Source organism: Ambystoma mexicanum, chromosome 6p, assembly GCF_040938575.1.
Source record: "Ambystoma mexicanum isolate Mex_15411 chromosome 6p, UKY_AmexF1_1, whole genome shotgun sequence".
NCBI classification, from domain to species: domain Eukaryota; kingdom Metazoa; phylum Chordata; class Amphibia; order Caudata; family Ambystomatidae; genus Ambystoma; species Ambystoma mexicanum.
Window position 1 is genome coordinate 573,220,882 of NC_090935.1, and position 12,456 is coordinate 573,233,337.

General features: G+C 52.3%; 1 protein-coding gene across 1 annotated transcript in view; it reads left to right on the forward strand.

Annotated features, from left to right (window-relative positions):
• Positions 1-12,456, forward strand: part of SLC30A5 (solute carrier family 30 member 5) — a 738,926-nt gene that overhangs the window by 381,609 nt on the left and 344,861 nt on the right. The gene's annotated exons all lie outside the window — the stretch shown is intronic.

Genomic DNA, 12,456 nt, shown 5'->3' on the forward strand with positions numbered 1-12,456 from the left:
TAGTCAGAAATGGGACAAAGACATATGCAGCATCCGGTTAGAGGGTAAAACGGTTAATAATTACGAAGGCAGCTGTACTGGAGGCAATTTTTGGCCAGATGCTGACAAAAGACCCAACAAGATGAGATCTAGCCCATAAATCAACCAAGCAGATGCCCATAAAGGACAATTGCAGATTTGAATGAAGAATTCAGAAGGCGACAATGCTGCAGCAGACAGAGCCCCCAGAAAGTGAAGAACAAGACCAGGTGCAGAATGTGTCAGAAGACCCCAAGATGGCATCAAGGTTGCTGGCGTGCAAATAAAAGATCCATGAACAGGGTTGCTCGAGTCATTTCCAACATAATGTTTTATACTGGTGTCAGGAAGGGGTTCTTGACAACATGAACTTTAGGTAGAGTCCCTGTCAGTGGAAGGATTGGACCAATGATATGTACTGGGTTGGAAGGACCGCCATCGAAGCAACACTGAGCTTGGTGGTCCAAACCACAGCAGCAGTTGTAAGTTAACACAATACTGATCCTTTGGGACAGGTCTGTAGATTCTCCGATTACACCTGGCACTGGAGGATGGGAAAATAAATATTCCCTAGGTGGAAGGACAGCTGCATTTCCTAGCCTGACTATTGCACCCATGACGCGTGCACCTTTGGTTATCAGAAACGACACTGTCCGGTTTCTGCAAAAAAACAGTACTTTCACTTCTGGAATGGTGCAACACACGACCATTCCCTTTAGGGGAGCAAAACACTACACTTCTCTTGATCAAGTGAGAACAGATCGCCAAAATGGCCCTGTGGGCATGAAGAAGCAGAGATTCATCTTCAGGAGGATCACGCGTCTAGTAACTAAGCTCCCAGCAAGCATTTGCTGCATTGTAGTCTTCTTCCAGGTGCACAGGAGCAGTTCATGGTGGTAGATTGGCGAATGACTCCATATCTCCACAGGTATACAAATTTACAGAGCAGGGTGTGAACCTAACTCTGCAATTACAGCTTGTGTAATTTTTAAACATTTGACTCCCTCCCAAAGAGTGGAGGCCAGCCTCAATCCTGTATCGCAGGCACACACAAATGGATGTAGATTCAAATGTTTGGCAAATTGTTAGGGGATTGTGCAAGTGTCACTGTCTGTGACAGGACTTGGGGAAAGCCCACCTTGGATGAACAAGGTCACACCTCTTGGGATCAGCCTGAACTACCCAAGGGATTGGTAGAGTGGACGAGCAGCCAGGTTTAGTCTAAGGAGGGAGGAGGACTGTAGTTGTGTACAAAGACACCCGAGCATACCTTGGTTCAAGGAAAACACTTACACACTTAGAAGTTATTGTAAGGGTGTAGAAGGAGGAGACCGACACACAGGTGGCATGCTTTTGAACTTTTATACCAAAAGAAAGGACACCTAACTATCCCTAACTCGTTTCCCTGCCTTAACAAAAGCTAAGGCGCCGTCAGAATGCTCGTAACTAAAAAGTCCAGAGTCCTGTGTCCAAATCCTACCTCTAACCCTTATACTTACAAATTAACAAAACTGGATCAGTCTCTTCTGAGTCCAGAAGAATGGCTCCCTTCTTCTGGACAAACACAGTTCACAATTAGGGGCAATGTCTCCCTTCCCCTGGCCTTTCTAATGGTTATTTTTACAGTTCCACAAATTAGGGGGACTGGCTTCCGTCCCCTGGCCTTTCTCGCTCCCCTGTTGAGCCCCTCCAGTGACTCACTTGACCAGACCTGGTATTCAAACTTACCAGGTACTGCGACGAAGAAGAGGGCTTGTTGGAGAACCTTGTCCTCATGCACGGTTTGGTGTCCTTGAATGCTTCTTCACAGTAACCCTGGTACACTCCCCTGCCAGGAATACTGTCTCTCCTTCAGGGGGTCCTTAATCCTGTCATTATGCTTTCTTATCCTTGGGTCCCAGACATTGGTTTCTCTTTCTCTGGTCCTTGACCCCTTCACACTGGTTTCTCGTGTCCCCAGACCCCTGTTTCTGTGTTTCTCTCTCTCGTGTCCCAGACCCCTTTACATTGGCTTCTGTTGTGCCCTTGAGATTTCCAGGCCGCCCGTACCTTCTGTATGGGCTCCCGGTCTCTCACCTCGTTCCGATGATTCTTCTGTGCTGTCTCCTACGTGTTGCCGTACAAGGCACCCCAACACTTCTGGGAGCCCGGCTGGGTGTACCTGCTGGACCGTCTTCAGCATTTTTCCACGTCAGGAGCCTTAGCCTCTTCCAGCCTTCGGTCCTCTGTCCTCTTCCACGCATCCTTACCAACCAGGTAGGGACGCAGTCTCTCCATCCGCCACGCCTCAGTTAGTAGCTGCAGTTCTGATGCTTGTTAATCTGCATAGAGATAGCGTTATTGTCCTTATTAACAACTTTGTCGTTATTCCCGTTAAGTCACTTTGACTGTTAAATCCTGTGAAACACTGAAGACTGCTGCAGACTTTCAACGCCTGTTGGTCCCGGTGGCGCTGCCGACCACGCGGCCGGGCCTTCTGGCCGGCCGAAACAGTAGGGAGAGTGGGATCGGGGTGGGCATATTCTTTACAAGTATGCCTTTCCTCTTTCACCCTTTCTGCTCCTTGGGTTTTGTCATCGCTGTAATTGTCTTTCAATATGGAAAAGACGCCATTTAGATTTTGGCCCCCGTGCAGGGCCAAATATCCTTGGAAAGACTAGCACGCTCGGTGCAACAATTGGCTTCCACTCGACCACAACGAAGCGCGTTGCGCGGCCTGTAGACTCCTGTGCTCTAAGACGCTTAAGGAGCACCGCTTGAAGCGGTGGGCGGCCTATGGCATGTCACAGGCCGAATGTTCTTCCCCTGGTGTTGCAACCTCTGAAAGTGATGGGGGAACTAGCGATGACCAGTCCTCCGTGTCGGAAGCCATTGACCTAATGGCGGATTGTTGTATTGTCCCCGACCCCACCAGGCCTGACGCGAGTCACGCTATGGGGAAAATACTGTGGCGATAGGGGCGCACACTATCATAACGCCATACACACAACCCAAGGTTTTGCTTCAGTGGCACTGTCGAAGCGTACCAAAGCGCCAAAGGAACCGCCGAAATCTTCGACAGGATCCTCTGATCGGCATGATAGTCAGCCTTCCCCGCAATCGCAGTCGTGACCTGCTACTTGCCAATCCAAAGTAAAGGGCGCTAACAGCCACGCGGACGTCGAGGCACGGCACTCCAGGAGGACGCACAGATGCCGCTTAAGGCCCGGGTGGTGGCGAAATCCACTGCTCAGCCTCCGGTTCACCCAATGGCATTGAATCCACCGCTCAGCCTCCTGTTCAGACCGTAGACCACCCGGATTCTGACCATTGCCGAGAACATCGCAAGGATTACTTCGGCAGTTAGACTGAAGGAGCGCTCGAAGGAGGCGGTGAAGCACAAAGAACGGCCTAGAGACGTGTCGAAGGACACGCCACAGCGCACCGAACCCCACCAGGACTATACTGAGATTCCTGTGCCTTTGTCGGGCACATAAGAGGAAAAATCTCGACGTCCCGGGAAAGATGATGAACCCTTTTCTCCCCTGCACCCCTCTGGTTCATCCTCATGGACCAGGGAGAAATTTGAGGGATGTATGGACGGATTAGAAAAATGTGTCTCTTATTCTGAGACCCTTGCTCCCAAGAAGTTTCAAAGGACCTTGGAAGATCCACCTGAGGAGTTTACTTGTGTCCTCACAGATGATGATGTTATGGACACTTATGATCAGGATGAAGATGGCGCCTTTCTGGAAAACTAAAATGTGGATGATCAGACAGGTCTTATGGACAATTTGGAAGACAGCCGTCAGGTTGATGCTCAACCCTGGACGTCCCCTACTCCCACCCAGGACCCTGATGTCCTGTGCATAGATCCCCCCCCTCCACTCTGGCTCGGCAAGCCTCCCAGTGGACGACCAGATGGCGTCCAACGCCATCTTGAAGAAGGTGGCTGACCATTTTCAGATCGCCACTCAAGAGGCCTTACCAGATTCGGATTTTGTGGAGGATATACTCAAAGAAAAACCTCCGGCCAGCCAGGCCATCCCTTTGTTGAACTCAATCAAGAGGAGATTGGCACCTTCTTTGTTGATGCCAGCCCTGACCAGGGCAGTGAAACCCTATGGTGGAGCTGTTTTGGCCTTCTCCGACCCTGCCTACATCATGGGTCATGCCACTCCAGATTCGTTAGTGGTTACCACTACTAGAAAACGGGCTGGTGTTCCCCTGTCTACAGGAGAGGCACCACTTGATAAGGAGTCCAATAGACTTTATGCACTGGGAAAAGGGTAAAAACGGCTGCTGCGTTTACCACCCGTATAGCCAATAACACCACGCTATTGGCTAGCTATGCAGACGTCCAGTGGAACCTTCTGCAAGAAGGCCTTCAGGAAATGCCAGAACCTACAAGGACCAATTTGCTCGTCGCCATTGTTTCCGAAGGCAAGCAGGTGAACCAGAATGTGCTCAAAAACACTCTGGGCGCTGCCGAGACACCGGGGAGAACCCTGGCACAAGGTACCTTTTTCAAGAGACATGCATGGCAGCACTGATTAACAAACCCGTTGAGGAGACCAACCTGTTTGGCAAGGCTGTGGATGATGCTCTTCAAACAGCCAAGAAATAAGATGAAACTCTCGTCCCTTCAACAAATTACCCAGAAACCCTCTGAGAGAAAGCGGCTCCTGCCAGTCCTTTCGTGGGCAGTATTGTTTTTCCCAGAACCAGTATAATGCAGGAAGCAACTGGAATTCGGGAGAAGGGTCTAATACCTCCACCACTTATCCACCCAGAGGATAGCGACGTGGGAAAGGTAGTGGACGAGGCTCAGGCCTCTGGTCAGAAATTACCTGCAGATCCAGGTCCCGTCCCATGCAACCCCGGTCGGGGGGCGTATAACATCTTTCCTTACTGCATGGGAGGGGATAACAACATAACAGACCAGTGGGTACTCAAGACGGTCACCCATGGGTACTGTATAGAATTCCCTGACCACCCCAATTCAGACCGCGAAGATCAAGACGCCTGACGCCAGACCACCTGCAAATCCTAATGCAAGAGGTGCAGTCCCTACTAGGAACGGACGCCATAGAAGTCGTCCCTATTCTACAGGTAAACAAGGTATTTATTCAGTGTACTGCCTTGTACCCAAAAAGGATCTCACCATGCGCCCTGTGCTAGATTTGCGCCCAGCAAACAAGCTTGTCAAACCTCAATAGTTTTGTATGTTCACTTTACAGGAAATAATCCAGCTGTTGAAACAGGGGGAATACATGGCAACACTGGACATGAAAGATGCATACTTTCATATTTCAATGTTGCCAGCGCACAGAAAATACCCAAGGTTCATGATAGAGGAGAAGCACTATGAGTTCAAAATACTCCCCTTCAGCATTGCCTCGGCACTGAGGGTGTTTACCAAGGTACTGGCAGTAGCGGCAGCACACCTGCGCAGACTATCTGTCCCGGTTTACCCTTACCTTGACGACTGGCTCATAACAGGGGAGTCCTATGAAACATGCCTATTGAACACCCAGAAGACAACAGACCTCTTATTCAGTCTGGGATTCTCCATCAATGAGAAGAAATCCAGTCTAGACCCCAGTCAAGTCAAACCGTTGTCTTCCCCTCCAACGAGATGGTTTAAAACATGCTGTTTCAGATCCCTCAGTATGTAGCCAGTTGGGAAGTGACGGTACGCAAGGCCATGCGACTGTTAGGAATGATGGCGTCCTGCATTTACTTGGGTCTTCATGCGCGTCTGCGCATGCGTCCCATGCAAGGGTGGCTCAACAGCCAGTGGTGTCAGACCAGCGGACAATGGCAAGATCTGGTAGTTGTCTTGACAGCCCTCGTTCTCTCTCTGCAGTGGTGGTTGATGGTAAACCTCTTGAAGGGGAAACCTTCACCACCCCCGCAGTAGAAGCCACTCTCACGACCGACGCATCTCTCACGGGGTGGGGTCTCACCTGCTTCAGCAGACGGCGCACGGCGCGTGGTCCCCACAAGTAGCGTCAAACCACATAAATCTGTTGGAGCTATTAGTGGTATTCAAAGCACTGAAAGCCTTTCAGACACAGTTACAGGGGAAGACCGTCCTGATCTTGACAGACAGCACCACAGCCATGTACTTCCTGAACAAACAAGGGGCACACACTCTCCAGGGCTATCCAAGCTGTCCCAAAACATTTGGAGATGGGCTCTCAAACACAGGATGTTCCTGTTGTCCCAACATGTTCCAGGGTAACTCAATCTTCTGGCAGACGTGCTGAGCAGAGATTTCCCACTGCCCGTAGAGTACAAATGGCGACTACACGAAGACAGTCTCCAACGTTTTCACAGAATGGGGCTTCCCAGAGATCGACTTGTTGGTAACTCTAGAGAATGCTCAATGACAAGATACGCCTCCAGGTACCCACAGAACTGCTCCAAGGGGTACGAGCTCTGTATAACATAGTCAGGGAAATTTGTTTACGCTTCCCCCACCCCTCCGCCCCGACTCCTTTACTCAACAAGATTGTGCACAAGATGCACCAGGAACCAGTCACCATGATATTGGTGGCCCCCATGTGGTCCCGCAAATCCTCATCGGATGGAGATGTCCCTCTCCCCTCCTATGAAACTTCCCTGCCCCTACATGTTGTCTCAGGACAGGGGAGAAACACTGCGTCCATGCCCGCAAACTCTGAAATTAGCGGCCTGGCTCCTGAGGTCATAAAGTTCGGACACCTTCAACTCCCTCGGATGTATGGACATTCATAACGCTTTATCTGGTGTAATGCCAAGGGCATCAATCCCATTGCCTGCTCTCCTACACACATTGTATTGTACCTGACTCACTTACTGGATTCCGGCCTGGTTTTTAATTCACTAAAGGTTCAGTTAGCTGCTCTCAGCCTACACTACGACAACAAAAGGTGTAGTGGAAAATACCAGTTATCAAGGCTTTCATGGAATGGGTTAAGAGGATTCATCACCCCATTTCAAACCCAGCTCCCGGATGGGACTTAAATGTGGTTCTGACTAGACTCATGCGGTCCCACTTTGAGCCTATGCACAAGGCAAGTCTAAAAGACCTTACCTATAAGACAGCGTTCCTAGTGGCAATCACTTCTATAAGAAGGGTTAGTGAATTACAGGCCCTCTCAGTACTAGACCCTTTCGTTACTGTTCAGAGATAAGGTGGTTCTGCGCACTCACCCTCGATTTGCACCTACATTTATTTCCAGGTTCCACGTGAACCAGCCAATAGAACTGCCCACTTTCTTCCAGAACCCCACTAACATGGCCGAAAGAAGCCTACACACGTTAGATGTGCGCAGGGCAGTCATTTTTTACCTGGAAAGAACAAACTCACTGAGGAAAACGAACACATTTTTCGTTTCAGTGGCAGCTGGCAGAGAAGGGGATTCTGTCTCTAAGTTAGCTATCTCAATGTGGATAGTCAAATGCATCGCACTTTGTTACACTCTTGCTAAGAGAGAACTGCCCTTCAAGCCTAGAGCACATTCTACTCGAGGCACTGGGGCTTCCATAATATTCATTGCAAATGTTACCCTAGAGTCCATCTGCAAAGCGGCAACCTTGAGTTCTGTACACACCTTTACAAAACACTATTGCCTAGACACTCATTCTAGGTCTGATTCTCAGGTGGAAAAAGCAGTACTAAAACATCTGCTCTCTACTGTTCCTTCTCACAACCCACCTCCAACTCAGGGTACTGCTCGCTACTTTATGCACAGCATGTGATTCTAAGCAGATTAACAAGTATCAGAAGACATGCATTACTCACCGTAATAGCATTTCTGATGATTGTATCTGCTTAGATTGACATGCGCCTACCCTTCCTCCCCGCTCGGGTGGAAGGAACATAGACGTCTTGCTACTTTCTCTCTTTTATGTACTCGCTCACAATATGCCTTGGGCTCCCTCGTGGCAGGGATAGTGCTACAGACACGCCTATGCTGTCATCCCCTTTCGATCCTCGAAAGACAAGATGCAATACTCTGCGGTTACCAATGGATGTCTGACCATATGCACAGCATGTAAATCTAAGCAGATACAATCATCAGAAATGCTATTACGGTGAGTAATGCATGTCGTCCAGCTCTTCCGTCTGCATGGTGCTTGACTTGCTTGTGGTGCTTACGGGCAGCGACTGACAATGTTGTTAATGCCTCTTCTCTATTTAAGGTCCATGGAACACAAAAGCTAGTCTCCTCAATTCAATGGTTTCGTGTTTTCATTCTAGCGCAGAGCTTCTTCCTCCTCTCAGTATATTGAGCTGCCAGTTCAGTGGAGTCAATCCACATCTTCCTCGTCCTAGTACAAGTGGTACTATTGCTTAGCAAAAATACATGGGGGGGACTTGTGTGACCAGAGGAAGGAAAAGATGAGGGAAGCTCCTCTTTGTAAGGCTTTTGGCTCCAATGACTGTCTTTAGGAGTCCTTTTCTTATCCTAATTTTGAGATGAGTCGCCTCTGAGCCCACTAATAGGAAAGATCTGCACCTTTCAAACTGGCTGGGGCTGTTCTATTATCCACCCACTACATCTGCCCAGCAACAGACACTTTGGCCAGGATGTGGACTAGGATAAGACAGTCCCAGCCCGCACATACAGCCACAAACGCAAACCGCTGCTTTGCCCAGGAAAACCAAGGTTCTCCAGCATGGGGTCTGGCATGGATTCACATGCTCATGAATATTCCCCGTCGTCAGGCTGGGAATCCTCGGTATAGAAAAAAAATCAGTATCAGTTTCATTTCTGATCTGTCTTTCTTAGTAGTAACCAATCACTTGTCTCTGGGTCATACTGCCCCCAGCCAATGACTGCCCTCTCCCTAAGCCCCGCCTCTGGCAGCCATCCTCAGATTTTTACCACACGTTCAAGTGTTGGGAGTCCTCGTGCTGTAGCTCTCGAGCTTTTGCTGCGTTTTCGCGCTTTATCAGGACATTTTTCAGTTAAATAGAGCCTCAAGCTCCACCGTTTCTACATCCGATCAACGGGGATCCGTTTCAAAGTTTTCTACGCCCCTCAAGGGTGAAGATTTCGTCGAGTTATGCTTTTGGAGGATTCCAGAAGTTCAAGGCCTACCCCGGACATGGCCCAGGAGAAAGGAAGCTCGACGCCGGGGAAGCTGTTCAGGACCTGCCCTGGATGCCAGCTTCAGAATGTTTTCAAGGAGGACGAGCATTCGTTATGCCTCTACTGTCTCCATGAGAACAAGACGCACACGGAGAAGGACTGTACGTTTTGTGGGAACATGTCGGAGCGGACCATGAAGGATCGCCACCTCCGTCTCGCCAACTGGCTGGAAGGGAAGAGCCTGTCAGGCGAGAAGAAGAAAAAGAAGTCCGAGCGGTCTTCTAAGTCCTGTGAGGGCGCCCCGGCGACGGGGGCCCAACAAAAAGGCTAAGCACTGGGAGCGCCGAATGGTCGGGCACCTTGGCTGCCAGGCAGGGCGCATCCTCCCCGGCGCCATCAACCACGAGCTACCGCTCTGGCTCGGGTAAGAGGAAGTCCGAGAACCCGGCGAAGCTTCTGGAGAGGCCCCGGTCGATCTCGAAGATTACGGCAGAGGGGGAGCGAGGCTCGGACCCTCCCCCCAAGGTGAAGGCCCCAGGCGTACAGAAGGTGACGATGGCCTTGATTCACCCTGCTAAGACCTCGATTGAGGATGTCGCCGCGGCCCTGGCTCAGCCTGTGGAGGCTACACCAGTGGAGGCGACCTCAGGACCCAGAGTCTCCCTGCCACCACGGAGGGAGTAGACTTTCAGGCCCATTGAGAAGGACCCCACGAAGTCCTCGTTGGAAAAGGTGGGGGAGGGGCTGGTGGCCATCATGGATACGGACACGACCTCTGAAGAAGAGCTCATCGAAGTCGTGGAAGAGGCCCAGCCCATCGGGAGGGGCGACGACGAGAGCGACGGTGTCGCCGACAAGGCTCCTCAAGAGCCCTCGCGCCCGTCGTTTCCAGCGCCGCGGGACACTTCGGCGGCCATTTTGTCAGTGATTCAGTCCTTCTGCTCGGAGATAAGGACAAGGTTGCCCCTCCCCCCGACGTAGGTACCTGAGCCAGACCCGACGGGGGAACCGAAGCCAGGACCTTCGGAAAGTCCACCGCATAAGAGGAGGACCACGCATCCTATGCCACCTCTGCGGCCTACTCTGCCTTTCCCCCTGGTCTACTACCCACTGGATGATACAGGCACGGACACGGCTACGACAGGTACAGATGACGACGGAGGCGACGACGGGATGTGTCCCCCATCGCCCCCTGATCTGGCATCCCCGCCCGATGAGATTGGATCCTTTCATGCCATGATTTCTAGGGCATCCGAGCTCTTCCAGCTCTGCCCAGAAGAGAAGAAGGAAGGGTTCCTCTACCAACGGCGCGAGGCTAAGAGGAAGGCGGTCCTCGCCGTACCGCTTCTTGATGACATCTGGGATGAGGGGCTCTCCCTCCTCAAGAACCCTGCCACGGCGCCGGCAAAGAGGGACCGGTACGAGAAGAAGTACCGGGTCCCCGACGCTGCCCCCTTCTGCCTTCGGGCGCAACCTACCCCGGATTCGGTCGTCTCGGCGGCGGCAAAGAAGAAAGCTGGGGGGGCATCGGCCTTGACATCAACTTCCCCGCCGGACGGCGAGGGCAGGAAGCTGGACACGATGGGACGACGGATCATCTCATCCGCAGCGACGACTATCAAGGCGGCCAACGCCCTGGCAATCGTAGCCTGCTACGACAGGGAGTTGTGGTTCAAAGTCGCCCCTCTGTTGGACTTCCTTCCGGACGCCAAAAGGGCTGAGGCCCTTGAAATCCTACAGGAGGGTGAGGTTGTTTCGGACCACGCCATCACGGTGGCAACGGACATCGCCGACACCGGTTTCTGTCAGTTGGGCAACAGCGTTTGCTTGAGACGACGAGGATGGCTCAAGGCCACGGATTTCCATCAGGACGTACAAACTAAGGTTTTGGACATGCCCTTCGACGGGAACAACCTGTTTGGGAAGGCGGTTGATGAGTCCCTTCAGGCCATCAAGACGGACACAGACTGCCCGGGCACTGGGAGTGCTCCAACAACGACGGCCGTCCTTTTCGGAGCACCGGAGGCAGACAAGGTGCCTCCAAGGGATACGGCAGTGGCTCCTGCAAGTACTGCCAAGCGGCAAGATCTTCATCCCAGGAAGCCTACAGGGGACGCAGCAAGTCAGGTGGTGCCCGTCGTCGTCGACCGGCAGGTCAAGGAGGCAAGGCGGCCTCCAAACAAGATTGAACCGACCGTGGGGTCGGGCCCCCGCCGAAGCACCCCGGTGGGAGGCCGGCTGGCGAAGTTCGTCAGCGTGTGGGAGTCCATCTCCACCGAACTTTGGGTGCTGGACGCCCTGCCCCAAGAACACGCCCTTGAGTTTCAGACGAAGTGCCCTAGCGTTCCACCCGTGGCCAGGAAGGAAAATCACGTCCCTCAACTACTGTTGGAAGTAAGGGCGATGCTCAAGAAGGGTGCCATCGAGCTCGTCCCAAAGAGGCTTCGGGGCTCCGGAGTTTACTCAAGGTACTTCCTCGTAAAAAAGAAGACAGGAGGATGGCGCCACATCCTGGACCTGCGACGACTGAACAAGTACATCAAGGCACAGAAGTTCCGTATGGTCACCCTCCAGCATGTGCTGGGACAGCTGGAGGAGGGCGATTTCCTGTCGTCGTTGGACTTGGAGGATGCGTACTTCCACATCCCCATTCTAAAAAGACACTGAAAGTTCCTCAGGTTCGTGGTCCAAGGGCGGCACTACCAGTTCAAGGCCCTCCCGTTCGGATTGAAGTCGGCACCCAGGGTGTTCACCAAGTGCCTCGCACCGGTGGCGGTGCGACTGCACCTACAGGGGATCCACGTCTACACCTACCTGGACGTCTGGCTCATCCGGGCAAGGACAAGGGAGCTCCCCGTGGAGCACACTGCGAAGACCGTTCAGCTGCTCACGGACCTGGGATTCTCCATCAACTTTCCAAAATCCCACCTGGTTCCATCGCAAGTCGCCCTGTTTATGGGAGCCAAGCTCGACACAGTGGCGCGGCTGGCCTCGCCGTCGGAGGAAAGTACCAGGACCATTCTGGGCAAGGTGCAGCCTCTGCTGGCCACAGACATGGCCAGGGTAAGATCTATCAAATCCCTCCTCGTGATGATGTCCTCCTGCATTTATCTGGTGCGCCTTTGCAGGCTTTGGATGCGCCCCTTACAAGAGATCCTCGACGCCCGCTGGGTCCAGTCGACGGGCAGCTTCGAGGACAGGATCCCTTTCAACTAGACGTCCCGTCAGGCGATCCGGTGGTGGGGTACCTGCTCCCATCTGTCGGCGGGCCCTGACTTTCAGACCCCAGCTCACCAGGTGACGGTGACGACGGACGCCTCCCTGGAAGGTTGGGGAGCGCACTCCGGAGATCTTCACGCGAGAGGCCTTTGGC